Source organism: Lepus europaeus, chromosome 21 (genome assembly GCF_033115175.1).
Source record: "Lepus europaeus isolate LE1 chromosome 21, mLepTim1.pri, whole genome shotgun sequence".
Taxonomy (NCBI): Eukaryota; Metazoa; Chordata; class Mammalia; order Lagomorpha; family Leporidae; genus Lepus; species Lepus europaeus.
The window spans coordinates 45250127-45264523 of NC_084847.1; the positions used below are offsets into that span (position 1 = coordinate 45250127).

Here is a 14397-nt window from a genome sequence, read left to right on the forward strand (position 1 = left end):
CCATTTGTCCATAGGGTGTGTCCAACCACTCAAAGATAAAGGATAGCAGTTATTGGTGGAATAAATGTAGCGATGGGTAAAATTGCTCAAAATCACGATTTATTTATAAAAAACAGAAGTAGTGTATGATCGTGGGGTCACCCACTGAGATTCTTACTAAACTACGTTGGCTTTGTAATGAATACTTGCCTTGGCATCACTGCTAGCCAGTTGTAACAGGCAGCTGTAACAATGAATATATTCAAGCACATTATTTATTAATACCATGCTAAGTTTACCATCAACATGGGCATCAGCAATTAAATAAGTCCTGGCATAGTTTTAGATTTTAATTCTCAAGTTATTCAGATAGTTCATTAAAAATGAGAGCCAGAATCAAGGTTAAAACACAGATTGTAAAGGTAGTTACAAAATGTATACAAATATAATGAAGGACTTTAGCACCAAAAGGGAATACAAACTTATGCAAACATTTCTGAGTTTGCTTAATATTAACTTTCTTTTGAGCTTGCTTAACAATTAGTTGCTTATGAGATGTGTTTTTGAAATTCAAAAGGGGTTATTTTCCTGGAAAGAATACATTATCTACTCTAAGCTTAATAGAGAATATAAGTATATTGTGGCTACAAATTAAAATGGGAAGAGTTTTTTGTCTTGTGGTTAAGTCATTTAAGATGCCCACATGCCATATCAGAATATCTGGGATTGGTTTACAGCTTTGGCTCCTGATTCCATCTTGGTGCTAATGCAAACCCTTGGAGGCAGCCATGATGGTCTGAGTAATTGGGTGACTTCACCTACATGTGAAACCCATATTGAGGTTCCTGGATCTAGGCTTTGGAACTGCCCAGATTCAGCCATTGTAGATATTTGATAAGCATTCATAGTTCGTTTCTCTCTCTCTCTCTCTATGTATGGATGTATACATATATAGTTAGGTATATGCCATTCAACTACTGAATATAAGAATTTTAAGAACCTTTCAAGTTTATTTATCATATTCATTTGTTTGAAAGGCAGAGTGGCTCACTCCTAAAGTGTCTTCAGAATCCAGAGCTGGACCAAACAAAAGCCAGGAAACAGGAACTTCAGCTGGGTCCTCCATGTGTATGACAGGGACCCAGCTACCAGACCCATCATTCGATGCCTCCCAGCATCTATATTAATAGGAAGTTAGGATGGGAAGCAGAGGTGGGAGTCACTCCAAGGCACTCTGATTTCGGACCTGACAGGCTTAACCCACTGGAAAATACTTGTGCCAGCTAATGAAGTTTAATATGACTGATTCACTGTTTAGGAGAAACACATGGAATTGGTAGATAAAATGTATACTTCTGCAAACTCACAAACTTACTTTTATATTCCACTTTCTGGTCTCTCCTCTCCCTCTCTCTCTCTTCCCTCCTCCTTTCCCTCCTTCCTTCCTTCTCTCCCTCAATCCATCCCTCCTTACTTCCCTCCATCCCCTTTTTCTTTTTCTCTCTGAAATCAATCCCGGGAGCAAGGACTGTCCCTTCTGAAAGGGGTGCTGGGAAAACTGGATCTCACACTCACAAGTAAAACTAGACCCCTATCTAACTCCTTACACAAAATCCACTCAAAATTAATCAAAGCCCTAAATCTAACATCTGACACCATTAAATTATAACAGAACACTGGGAAAACTCTACAAGACATTGACATAGCCAATGATTCCTTGTAAAAGACCCCAGAAGCACAGGCAATTAAAATAAATATTAACAAATTGGATTACTTCAGGCTGAGAAACTTCTGCACTGCTAAGTAATACTTAGCAAAGCGAAGAGGCACCGACAGAATGGGAGAAAATATTTGCAAACTGTGCAACTGATAAAGGGTTAATATCCAGAATCTAAAAAGAGCTCAGGAAACTCAACAACAACAACAACAAAAATCTAGTTTAGAAACGGGTAAAGGTTTTGAACAGGCATTTTTCAAGCGAGGAAATTGAAATGGCCAACAGACACTTGAAAAAATTCTCAGGATCACTAGCCATCAAGGAAACATCCTATGTTCCTAAATCTGTATATATTAAACACATGAACGTTGAATAACTTAAATAAAATTTTTTAAAGAACATAAAAAATAAAATTAGCAAAACATTTTTTTAAAAAAATTCAACAAAATGCTGTGGCCCGTGTTTTAGTGTAGAAGGTAAAGCTCACTGCCTGTACTAGCATGACATTATGAACACTGTTATATGTACTGGCTGCTCCACTTCTAATCCAGCTCACTACTAATGGCCTGAAAAAGCAGAACAGGCTGGCCCAAGTAACTTGGACCCTTGCCATTCAAGTGGGAGACCTGGGTGAAGCTTCTGGATTCTGGCTTTGGCCTGGCCCAGCCTTGGCTGCTGCAGCCAACTTGGGAGTGGGACAGCATGTGGAATCTGATTCCCCCGCTTGCTCTGCAACTCTTTCAAACAAATAAATATTTTAATAAGGCTGATCTACATTATTTTTATCACAGGATGTTTAAATCTGCATATTAAAGCACATCATTACTATTAGTCTAGAATATGCAATTCTTCAGTAGAGTCAGAGATGAAAATCTGAAAATTAGAAGTTCAGCCATTATTTCTGATACTTGCTTGAACATTTTCATTTATCGGCATAATACTGCTGTGCTGAATCCTTATCACCCTTAGAAAATTCACTGCTGCCCCAGTAAAAAAGTGGATTGTCTGTGAAAGGATGATTGCAGATTGGGGGCTCAATGTGCAATGTCTACCAAGGCAAAAATTTTCTCTTCTTGTTTATTCGAAATTACGTAGTGTTGCTCTCAGTCAGTTCATCTCAAGGATATTATGACCTCTACTCTACCACCTTGCATGGCACTCACAATGAAACCAATTCCATTGGAAGGCCCCTGGAGGCAGAGCTGTTTTTCCAACTTGGTGAAATGCATTCAGGTCCTCCTACTTCTGTAAGACCAATGAAATCAAGTAGTGCTTTTGCACATTTGGCATGAAGACCATCACTACAGGAGGGTCCTCCGTTGCTGAATGCTGAGGTATCTTGCACTGAATTAAACTTCATTCCATCTATGTACAGTATTACATAAAATTTCACTTTCTGAGCAGACCCCCGGTGATTTCGTTTTAAGTCATGTGCTACCCAGGCAGTACAACTGTTTACTTGTCTATCCCCATACCACAGGGGGCACTCAAGTACTCTGCAGGAGAATCTTTAGACCTTTCTGGTCCTCAATTTTTAGGAGGATGAGAGGCATCCATGACAGACAACAGCATTCATTACCATCTTTCTGTTACGTGACAAGAGCCTATGCATTTTTACTACTGGTATTCTTACCCACAGATAACCCAGGCTAAACTAGAGAAAGGGACACTAAGATATTTTTGAAAGGACTGCTCTGTGCTACCCCTATCTCCCCACAACCCCATTAATTAGCACCATGTGTGACCCTCAGTTTGCTCAGTAAATACCTGAGATGGGTCTGATTCATTTAGAATTCAGGTTTTTTCAATAGGCAGTGAGGTACATGTTACAGAAATGGATTGGAAAAGCAGATAAACACAGAGGTCATTTCTTTCTAAGCATAAAAAACCATGATGGCATGACCCTCAACCCCAGATTCTGCTATATGGACCTCACTATCAACTTTGGAGTTACTTTACTTCTACTTACATAAATTATAATTTGATGATAAAGTACTGAATTGTAAACTTTTCATAAGATGGCTGATATACCCTTATTTTTTTATATTGAGAGAGAATCTCGAGGGCTGGATTATACTAAACTTATAAAGGAGACAACAAATCCTATTTCATCAGTATGAAAAAGATGTCCTTTGATTTTTTAAATTATCTTCATATTTCCCTGGCTGGCCAGGGCATAATAGTTACAATTAACATTACTTTCCTGGGCAATCTTGGCAGCATAAATTTCTGTGTGTCAACAGAGTCAAAGTGATGGCAATACCCTGAGAGACTGACTCCTGCCCTGTACAGTGCTCTCAGCACAGAGGCAGAAAACCTGCTTCATTAAGGAGGACCCTGCCCTGCACCATTCAAGGAAGGACAGTGAAACAGAATGTCACAGGGGCTGGTGCCTTGGCTCACTTGGTTAATCCTCCGCCTGTGGTTCCGGCATCCCATATGGGTGTGATGTTCTAGTCCCGGTTGCTCCTCTTCCAGTCCAGCTCTCTCTGTGGCCTGGGAGGGCAGCAGTGGAGGATGGCCCAAGTGCTTGGGCCCCTGCACCCACATGGGAGACCAGGAGGAAGCACGTGGCTCCTGGCTTTGGATCAGAATAGCTCTGGCCATGGCATCCATTTGGGGGGTGAACCAATGATTAGAAGACCTTTCTCTCTCTCTCTCCCTCTCTCTCACTGTCTAACTCTGTCAAATAAAAAGAATTAGAATGGCATAGAGGATTCCTCTCCTCATCTTACTATCATGACCGTCAATGTGCTTGTCTTACCCTGCCAGGTTCCAGTGTATCAGAAACATCATGTTTTAGCAAAACTACCTGTGATCTGCCACTTATGGTCTTGAGTTTCTACAGAGACACATTGATAGCTGAATCCCAAATAATTCTCACAGCTCAAAAGTACTGTGTGTAAAGTCGCTCTCAACTTAAAGCCCGAAAGAATGTCCTTAGTACCAACACTTCAGAGGAAGGGTCCCATTATCCTGATATACCTGACTTTAGTGAAGAACTATTTAATGTAAGAACAGACAGGCCCATCCCTTCCTCAAGTTCCACCTGCTCTCTGTAAGTCAACTCTCCTTAGAGGGCATTAACTGCAAGGACAGCCCCAGAACTGAGGCCCCTGTGTCTGGTCAGAGCCTCAGACTCACAGCCTCATCCTACAGGAGGCAGTGCATCCAGTCCCTATAAACCTAATCTGGCTCCATCAGAGCAGCTCCCTGGACAGGTTCACACGTCACTGTGGAGTAATCTCCTCTCCCAGTTCTTACTGCTCAGCCAAGGATGCCCCTTGAGGAGCTGGATGGTGGATCAGGAATATCTGAGAGTCCCCTGAACTTTCTGACTCAGCTTATCCCTATCCGCACCCTCTTTGGGTGCCACTTGCTCTAATGTCACCTGGTGTTGCTTCAGCTAACTCCTGCCCCCCAAACATGCTTTCTCTGATGCACTCCCTCAGCTCTTGGACCTCAGATTGTAGACTAAGCCCAGGCTGCTGCAGGAGACAACAGAGTAGACAAACATCAGGTCTCAGATTCAGTTCCCCAGGCGTGTTTTACACACATCCCAGGCCCCCAAGAACTCAGAGAATTCTCGGAAGAAGGGACCCCAGAGAGGTACAAAGATCTTATCCTATTTCATGACAAACTGAGGAAAATGATTGCCATGAGAATTTTGCAAATTCCTGTGGCAACTGATTGGCAGCAGAACTCGCACACGAGCCTTGCCCTCAAGGCTCCCTGTCCCAAGAATATAACTCATCACCCAGAATCTACTATCTGTATTTCAGGCTACTTTAGATTAAACATAGCTACTTGCACTGTTCAAATATATGAGATGGGACTACTCTTTTATCAGAGCTCAGCAAGTCCTATTATTAATAATCAGCTGATTTTCAGCCACTCTCTGACAGGCTGAGACTAAGGAACACACTAAATACTACTTAAGAAAACACATTCAATATGACTTTACTCCACCATTCTCCTTTAGGTTTTTCTGCTCTGCTCTATTAGATGGCTTATTTCCTTAAATTATTCCCAATAGGTATAATGAGATCTCTCCTCTGGTTATCTCAAAAGTAGGATAAAGAGCGACTGGATGAAGGCATAATCTAATAAAATTCCAATTTAATGATTCAAATTTGATGACACCTGTTTTCCACATTTTTGATCTTTTCAATTACAGTCTCAGTGATCAATGAATGGGAAATGAATGACTAAAAAGAGGATTCCCTGATCATTGGAAGGCATTAAATTTTTTTACAACAGAACGCTAGTGATGGTTGCACAATTATATGAATCTAATAACACCAAGGTGTTATACATCTGTAATTGGTGATTTTTCTTTTAAGTAATTTCAATGGAAATTGCAAATTTCTGCTCCAAAATGTAAACAACTGAATAGTCACTTGTAAAGACAAGAAAATAGTACAACATGCTAAACACCAGTTTTCTTCTTAGACTAGCCCAAGAATTGAGGTCATAAGGCAAACAGCGTCCCTGAACATGAGAAATATAGGCCACTACAAGAAATACGAGCTTACCAGGAAGAGAGAAGCTTCAGAATGCAGCAAATGGTAAGGACACTTCCATGGTAACTGTCCAGCTGCTGGAGGCTGGAGGTGACCTGCCTTGAGAGTTAAAAACATTTTTGTGTATGGGCATTTTGCCTTGTAGTTGGAACACCCATTGAGACACCCACAATTGCAGTGCCTCAGTTTGAATCCAGCTTTCTGCCAACAAAGACGCTGGGAGTCAGCAGATGACGACTCACAGAGATCTATCACTGCCATGGAAGTGGGAGATCTGGATTTAGTTCCCAGTTTCCATTTCTGGCATAGTTGGAATCACCCAGTGGATCATAGTTCAGTGGAAGTGAACAGTTATTAATCATTCTCTGTGAGCCTCTCTGCTTCTTAAATTGGGGTCAAGGTGGAGTTTGGGAAATAGTTTTGGAAATTGTACAAGAAACACAAACAAGTTCTCATTAAGTGTAGAAAATCATCAGCTCCCAGCACCAGCACTACTCCTGTCACTTCTGCCCCTCTGGAGGTCCTGTGGCCTACAAATCCCAGCATCAAATACAATACAGCAGCTCCAGCCCCACCTTCCGGCAGTGACTAGGAGTCTGCTCCATCTAATGGGCTTCACTGCTACTCCTGGGGCTCTGGCCCATCATGCAATAGCTCAGGGCCACATAACCAGCTGTCCCAGGGTCAGCTTCCTGCTCCCAGAACCAGTGATCTCTAGCACTTCTTGTATCACGTTTGGGTGATGGGTGGTGAGCCGTCACTGGGCCCACTCACAGAGCCAGCCAGGGGTGCTTCCAGAAAGAATGTCATTTCTGCAGCTCTGTTCCCTCACTCTAGTGGTGGCTGAGGGACTCCATACCAGGGGGCCAAGCAACTCCAATGGACCCCAGAAATACCCACACCCTTCATGCTACTGGAGTGAACTACAGCAAAATAAGCTCTAGGGAGAGGCCGCTATGGTATTTCTCTTGAAACAGAGACAAAACATGCTCCATAGTCAATACCTAAAGACAGACATACAGGAAAAATCCTGCAATCCTGGAAAACCATCCCTTCAAAATAATACAAAAAAACTGATCTACCAGATGTGCAAGAATCAACATAGGGGCACAAGAGTGAAAAGTAAAACAATAGGCTACCCAAAAAGAATATAACAACACTAGAGTGCCAGACCACAAAGAAAAGGTGGTGGGTAAATTGCCAGATAAAGAATTCAAAAGATGGCCTAGAAGGATACTCAGAGAGACACAAGAGAATATGGACAGTTACCTGAACATTCTGCAAGTGATGAATGAAATCAATGAATGAAAACTTCAACAGAGACAGAGAAACAACTAAAGAGAAATCTTAGAAAGCATGAAGTGACTGACCTTCTGTATATAAAGAGAATTGAAAATGAATCATGATGTGATTGGAAGGGGAGAGGGAGCGGGAAAGGGGATGGTTGTGGTTGGGAGGGAAATTTTGGAAGGGGGAAGCCATTGTAACCCATAAGCTGTACTTTGGAAATTTATATTCATTAAATAAAAGTTTAATTAAAAAAATTAGACACAACTATAAAAAAAAGAAAGCATGAAGTGACTGAGTCAAAAAAGTTACAAATCTCAACAACAGAGACTAGATTGAGCAAAAGAAAGAATATCTGAACTAAAGGATGAGTCTTTTTCAAATATACCAGTCAGACAAACGGAACAAAAGAGAACATGGCCTCCTGAGACCAGCGGAACACAACATAAACAAGTACTCACATTTCCACAGTCACTGAGGGAGAAGAAGAACCAGTACAGTGAGATAACAGCTGAAAACTTGCCCAGGCTGGAAAAATATATGGACACTGATGTACGGGAGGCTTCAAAAGTCCTTGAGAGAAGTGACCAGAAAAAGTTCTGTCACCTTATACTTGTACTCAAAAGAGCAACACAAAGAGAGAAAAAGAACTGAATCAGAAAAGCATTGGTCTCTTATAATGGAAACCCTGATTAGATTATTAGTACATTTTTCCCCACAGAGATTAAAGGACTCATAAAATAGAAAATCCATTCATGATTAAAATCATGAACACATGACATCTAGAAAAAAATTTCTCAAGATAATAAACCCATACATGACAAACCCACAGCCAGTATTGTATGAAATGGAGAATTCAAAAGCATTTCCTCTAACATCTTTGACCACATAAGGATAACAGTGGGCAGAGTGCACTCTCACTGGTCTGATTCCATATGAAACTAGAGGTCTTAGCCAGAGTGATTAGGCAAGACTAGGCAATCAAAAACATGCAATTGGAAAAGATAAAATCAAATTATCCTTGTTTGCAGCTGGCATGATTCCACAGGGTGTGAAAGAGATTCCACCAAGGAATTTTTAAGTAGAATACTATATTTAATACAATAACAACCTCACTGAGAAAGAACTTAGAAGGGTAATTTTATTCCCAATAACTATAAAAGGTGTAAAACTGCTTGGATTAATGTCAGCTAAGCATGTGAAAGACTTCTACATTGAAAAATACAAAAACAATTGCAAATTTGGTAGGAGATAAAAACAATTTAAGACCTACCATGTTCATGGACTGGAGAAAATACAATTATTAAAAACAACAACACTACCCTAAGTAATGTACAGGTTCAATGAAACTCAAATGAAAATATCAATAGCAAATACAACATTAAAACTCACATGGAAGCACAAAAGAATGGATAGACACAGTAACCCTGAATAACCATATCAAAGATGAAGCCCTCATAATACCAAATTTCAAGACAGCCTACAGAACCAAAACAGCATGGGACTAATAAAAATCATACAATAGGTCAGAAACCCCAGCAATCAACGCACACATCGACAGCTGACTTACCTTTGGCAAAGGCCCAACCAGCCTGCTCAGGAGAAAGCTGTTATTCCAATTAATGGTACTGTGTAGACTGGACATCCACATGCAGAAGCGTGAACTTGACTCATTATTTCTCATCCTACCCAAAAATTAAAGCCATAAGGAATCAAAAGTCCTAAATGTAAGACCTAAAAGTACAAAATTACTAAGGGGAAGCACATGGATACTATAGATGACAGTTTTTTTTAGATAAGATCACAAAAGCACACAGGATAAAAGCCAAAGTAGGCAAGTGGAGTTAGATTATGCACAGCTAACAATCAACAGTGAAGGGCCAGTAGAGTGGGACAAAATATTGGCAAATTGTTCATCTGAATGGATTAACATCCAGAACACATAAGGAGCCTAATAGCTCAACAATCCAAACAAATAATCCAATTAGTAAATGGGCAAAGGATCTCAATAGATATTTCTCAAAAGAATATACATGACGAAGAAATACATCAAAAACTGCTCAAGAGCAATGCACAGAGGGGAATGCAAACCAAAATTATAATCAGTTATCATGCCACTCCAGTCAGAATGCCCATTATGAAAATGACAAAAAAAAAACAGTGATCATATGGATCTGGAGAAAAGTGAATCTTAACACATTTCTGGCTGGGATATATAGTAGTATAGGCCTTTAAGAGAACACTGTGGAGATCCCTCAAAAATGAAAAACAGAACTACCAGAGGCCCCAAGTATCCAGCCTCTGGGGATATTCTTTGAAGGAACTGAAATCTGCACATTAACTAGAAACCTGTACCATCATGTTCACTGTAGCTCTAGTCACAATAGCCAAGATACACCGTGAACTTACGTATACCTCAATGAATGAGTGGACAAAGAAATGTGGCAGACATAAAAAGCAGTGTAAATTCAGCCACAGGTAAAGAAGAAATCTTGACACACGTAGAAATCATGGGTAGAACTGGAGATCACTGTGTACAGCAGAATAAGCCAGATACTGAAAGAAACACGACCTGCTGTCTCATATACGGGACTTCATATACAGTTGGTCTGAATGTTAAACAGTGATTACTAAAAGCCTGGAAATGAGGAGGAAGGGGAAAGGATTGGAAAATGAGTATGAAAGGATACCTGGGTGAAGGTACCAGATTCTCTTCTTGGAAGCACAGTAGGGCAACTATAATCCATTGTAAACTTGTATATTCTGAATCTTAATACTCAGAAGGAAGGAGCTGGTAGGTTCCAAACCAAGAAAAAGTAAGGAAATGAAAAGGCTCATTTCTAGGTATGACTGGAGTGTATTATGTGTATATTTTGAAATATTGCAGGAAAGGGCAAGACAAGCCTCCTGGGTTAGCACTTGCATCCTGGGGGAGACCCCTCAGCCTCCCAACTGCAGAGACCACTGGGAGGCTGATACAGTCTGGATGTCCATCTCTCCCTAGGCTGAAATCACTTATGTTCCATTTGTCTTCTAAATTCACTCCCCTACAGGACATTCTCAAGTATTTTAATACGAAGCACCAAACTTACCTGTTCCAGCTCTTGGTGCCTGTATTTAACTCTCTCTATCCCTCTTCCTTTCAGTTCTCTCTCTCTCTCTCTTTCTCTCTCTCTCTCTCTCTCTCTCTCTCTCTCCCCCCTCATACACACACACACACACACACACACTCTTATCCATCCATATCTTAATAAACCCAGATGCTCAATTAATCAAGTTTTATTGACTTTATATCCAAACCTGATTTCAATTCCATCCACTTCTTCATATCAACTTTCTGCAATCAACTGATACACAACAATCTCTCTTCTGGACCACAGGAAAATAATAATTTCAATACTCTTGATTCATTTAATAGTCTTGTATTAATGCATCTCTTATTAGAATCTGACATATTACACCCTTAACCGTCTGTATTCCATTTTCCATACTGCAGATTCAATGTGCTTTAAATTCTTAAGTTATATCAACTTATATACTCTTGGTTAAAATTTCCTGTTGGTTTTCCATTAATATTTCTTTGAATGACAAAATCATATATAATCTGTAACAAACTTCCTATAATTTCTTGAGTAAAACTTTTCTATTTCACAGACCATAAGTAAAGAATTATCTTCCCTTAAGTTCATAAAATGAACTGAAGATCCCACATAGAATGTTGATCTACAAACACTCACAGACATGTCATTTCATTGGAGCAACCAGTAAGTTAAAAACTGTGATCAGAATAAACTTTGGAAAAACTCTTTAACATAATGTGACCAGCAAGTTAAAACCCTGAATGCATAATGGTTAATAAAGGATGGCAGGCACTGCGGGGGATGAAGGGAGTTTTGATGAGGGGTACAAAATCAGAGTTAGATGAAAGGAATAAGTTCCCATTGTTACACAGCACAGTGAGGAGACTAGCTCACAATAACCTAGTGTGTATTATACGAACATACAGAAGAAATTTCAAGCCTTCAATCATAAAATATTGACAAAGAAGGAAATGCTGATTATCTCCTTTTTCATCAGGACACATTGCAGACATGCACTGAGACATCGTACTGTAGCCCTTAAGTAGGTGAAAGTATTGTTAATGTTAAAATTTTCAGAAAACAGAACCATACCATGAACCAGCAACACCACCACTGGTACATGCCCCATAGAAAGGAACTAAGTAGTTCAGGTATCTATAGTCCCATGTTTGAAGCACATTATCAGCCATGAAGGAAAAAGTAGGGAGCAGTCTGGTGTGGTTATCAACAATAATAATCACTTGCCCCTTGCAACAGCAGACCAATAAAATCCGCCTGCCAGGTGAATGTGAGAGTAATGACCTCTCCAAATGCCACCTTGGGAGGAAAAGGAATGATGTTAGTTTTGTCTGCAAAGCAGACATTCCTGGGGAACTGAGTTGGATGGAACAGGAACAGGAAACTCACAACCAGAAATCCAAAATGACAGGCATAAGATGTCCCCAAATCAGATATGCCTGGAAGTAGAAACTCATTCTGGCACCACAATAGGAAAACGTCCCCAAATCAGATATGCCCAGGAGTTGAAACTCATGTTGGTACCACAGTCTCCACTATGAGGGCAGGGATGCAGATAAAGTAGACTGCATTTTTGTTTCACTAAAAAGGAACAGTATCTTGGCAAACAAAATGAGCTGAGAGTTCAGTAGATGAAGAGGTCAAGAGTTTGTTGTATATATAAGAAATAGAACACTATCCAGCCATTTGAAAAGAATGAAATCCTGCCACTTGAAGCAAGATGTATGGAACTAGAAGTAAGTGAAAACAATCCAGACACATAAAGACAATTACTGTACCCACTCCCTCACAAACACAAGCTAAAACAACCGGGGGCCAGTGCTGTGGCATGGTAGGTTAAGGCTCTTAAGGCCCTGCCTGTGGTGCCAGAATCCCATGTGAGCACTGGTTAATATCCCTGCTGCTCCTCTTCTGAACCAGTTCACTGGTCATGGGTTGAGAAACAATGGAAGATGGCCCTAGTGTTTGGGTCCCTACATCCAATTTGAGAGACCCAGGAAAAGCTCCTGGCTCCTGGCTTTGAATTTGCTCTGCTGCATTTGTTGCAGCCATTTGGGTAGTGAATGAGCAGGAGGAAAACATCTGTCTCTCCCTCTCTCTGTAGCTCAGACTTTCAAATAAAAATAAATAAATCTTTAAAATACACCAATCTGAATACATAATAATTAATAAAGGTTGTAAGAGGTTGGAGGGAAATGCAACGAATTTGGATGATGGGTACCAAATCAGAGTTAGATCAAAGGAGTAATTTTCTAATATTACACAGAATAATGAGAGGGTAGCTCACAATAACTGAGTATGAACCTATATATATTCATGAGAATGAACCTATAGAAGAAATTCCAAGACTTCAATCATAAGTACTGACAAATAAAGAGAAATATTGATCATCCAATTTTTGATCATTACACATTGCAGACATGTACCAAAATATCACAAAGTAGCCCTTAAGTGTGTATAATTATTGTTAATTTCAAAATTTTCAAAAAAACATAAACTTCACATGAACTAGAAACCCCATCACTGCATATACACCAAATGGACAGGAACTAAGTATTCCAGATACTTTTTGTTTAATGCACCTGGGATGAAGTACTTAGAATCTGATGACATTTTCAGCCATGAACAAAGAAGCAAGGAGAAGTCTGGTGTAGGCTTACGTAACAGTAAGCACCTGCCATTTCCTACAGCAGGTCAACAAAATCCTCGTGTCAGGTAGCATGTGAATAATCACCACTCCAAATGCAACCATGCAAGAAAGAGGAATGACAGTTTTGTCTGTACAGCAGGCATTCCTGGGGGACTCCAACAACTGACTTGGAAACAACAAAAAAGCTACAAGATGAAATCCAAGTTGATAGGCCTAGGATGTCCCAAATCATATAAGCTTGGGAGGCTCCACTATGAAAGGAAGGTTGTAGATAATATACAGTGCAGTGTTGCTACATTAAAAGGCAGAATTTTGGCAATCAAAATAGCTGAGTTCATCAGTGAGGTTAGGCCAGTAGCAAAGGTATCACCAGCGTCCCATCAAAGGAGGTACTCCAATGTAAGGGTATGGATTGTCCAGTTTGAGGCCACACAAAGGCCATTAGCAATTGGTGATGTCCCAAGAATTGGTGGACATGTGAATTTCAAGAGGGCCTTGAGTGAGGGTGGACTGCTCAAGGACAAGTAGGATGATCACAAGCTCTGCCCCTTAAGACACATGACACCACCCCTGTATCTGGAAGGAGGTATGTGATGTGAGATCACTGATGGTGGCTCTCCAAAGTGTCAGAGGCTGACATCCTCATCAAGCACACAGACTCCTCAGGGTGTGGGTTTGTTTGGTCTCTGAAAATACCACTTCCATTTAACAAGAGATTCTCAGTGGTTGGAGGCCAGGACCCAGCTCATGATTCTGAGTGAGGTAGTGCAAACTCTCTGTGAGTCAAACAGTAGTGTCACTACAAGCTGAAAGGTAATTTGAAGTCCTTTACCCCTGTGACCCTCAGAACCAAAAACTGTCCATAGAGTAGTCCTTAGCTTTTTCTTCAAAAGATGCCTGATCAAGGCTCATCTTTGTGGGTAACTGGTGAGATAGGTGAGTCTTAGGGTTCACTAGAGGTGAGGAAGTTGGTGTTCTCAGAAAGTGAAAATGTGCTGGGCTTCCTTGGTTGAAACCAAATCACTGAGAAAAAGGAGATATATGTGAATTTGTTGAGGAATTTTTCTGAATTCTTTTTTCAAAATATAGACCAAAAATTTGAGGTTGCAAGCTCTCATCTCATATGGAACTAAGGTCCACACC

General features: G+C 40.4%; 1 protein-coding gene across 1 annotated transcript in view; it reads right to left on the reverse strand.

Moving 5' to 3' along the window:
• Positions 1-14397, reverse strand: part of LOC133750524 (serine/threonine-protein kinase SIK2-like) — a 174858-nt gene that overhangs the window by 16820 nt on the left and 143641 nt on the right. The window lies entirely within an intron of this gene.